This window comes from Mus musculus, chromosome 19 (genome assembly GCF_000001635.26).
Source record: "Mus musculus strain C57BL/6J chromosome 19, GRCm38.p6 C57BL/6J".
Taxonomy (NCBI): Eukaryota; Metazoa; Chordata; class Mammalia; order Rodentia; family Muridae; genus Mus; species Mus musculus.
The window spans coordinates 15,678,574-15,680,322 of NC_000085.6; the positions used below are offsets into that span (position 1 = coordinate 15,678,574).

A 1,749-nucleotide genomic window follows, 5' to 3' on the forward strand; every position below is an offset into this window, starting at 1 on the left:
TAGGCATTGGCTCTCTCCTATGGGATAAGTCTCAAGTTGGGCCAGTCATTGGTTGGCAATTCCTCCCATCTCTGCTACATCTTTATGCCTGCACATCTTGTAGGCAGGACAAATTTTGGGTTGAAGGTTTTGTTGGTGGGTTGATGTCCCCCTCCCTCCACTGGAAGTCCCACCTGTGGCCACTTCAGTCTCCATATCCCCTGCTGGTAGGAATCTCAGCCAGGTTCACCCCCATAGATTTCCCAGAGCAACTCCTGTCCCAAGGCTCCAACTAGTCCCAGAGATATCCCCTGCCAATTTTCATTCTCACTACAGCCCGCTCTGCCCCCCATATCTGCTCTCTATATCACTCCCCCTCCTCACCCCCTCTCACCCAGTTGCCCCTCTCCACCCATGTCTGATGGCTGTTTATAATCTATCTCTATTTATCTATCTACCTACCTAACATCTATATCTATCATTTATCTATATGCCTCAGAGCTAAAATGCACACTTCTGCCCTTTGACATTAAATCTCCAAGTTCTACACTTGGCCTCCAGGACTTGCATCCTTTGAGTTCTCAAGCCACTAAAGCTTCAACAGAGGTCCAAGGTTCTCAGACTTTTGAACCTGTGCTAAGCGGTGCTACCAACATCTAAGGTCTCCAGCTTTTAGAGGGCTGACAATAGAACTTATGGGTCTTTATAATTGCATGAGCCAATTCCTCTAATAAATCCACACTCATGTAGCTACTTACATCCATATTTATATCCCACTGGTTTTACCTCTCTGTAAAACACAAATGCAAGAGCTTAAGATTTCAAACACAGAAAATCTTCTGATAGCACCAAGCTTTTGTCATATCCTACTTAGATCTCTCTCACAACCCTACTGAGCACACAGTGGGTGTTCAATAATGTTAGTTGAATTAGCATTTTAGGAGTTCAGTGTTTATCAAGTTATTTTTAATTAAACACATAACATAGAGCAATGAAACTGGAAACAAGTATTAGCTTGTTCATTGTACTGAGCTTATGAGAAATTTTAACATTTTTCCAATATTTCTATATAATTACAACACATCAATATATTTAGAACACATCCAGAAAAGTGTTAGTCAGTATCCCTCAGAGCAGCCATCAGAAATGTGACATGATTCTTGCCTGATGATGGGGAAGCTCATTCAGTTTCCTGGTAAGTACACAGAACCTTTTAATTGATGTAATCCATATTTGTATCAAATGACAACTCTATTCTCTAGTTGATGAATCATAAATTCATGTCCACTCTAAAATTTTATTTCATTTCTACATTATATTGACATTAATTGCAGTAATCTTAATTCTTTTTTAAATGCTTGAAAGATGAAAGTATCAGAAAACTATCTGGAAGTGGAAAATACCAGATAAATGGGACTTAAGACTTTTTTTTACTCTAAAAAAAAAAATAGGTACTCGCTTCGGCAACACATATACTAAAATTGGAACGATACAGAGAAGATTAGCATGGTCCCTGCGCGAGGATGACACGCAAATTCGTGAAGTATTCCATATTTTTACAAAACAAATGGATCTAACAGATATCTACAGAACATTTTATCCTAAAACAAAAGGATATACCTTCTTCTCAGCACCTCATGGTAGCTTCTCCAAAATTGACCACATAATTGGTCACAAAACAAGCCTCAACACAAACAAAAATATTGAAATTATCCCATGCATCCTATCAGATCACCATGGATTAAGGCTGATCTTCAATGACAAAATAAA

General features: G+C 38.8%; 1 non-coding gene across 1 annotated transcript; it reads left to right on the forward strand.

Annotated features, from left to right (window-relative positions):
* Window positions 1-1,430: 1,430 nt before the first annotated feature.
* Gm24319 lies at window positions 1,431-1,537 on the forward strand. Its single transcript, XR_003952961.1, has one exon. It is a non-coding gene; the product is annotated as a U6 spliceosomal RNA (small nuclear RNA).
* Window positions 1,538-1,749: the final 212 nt, after the last annotated feature.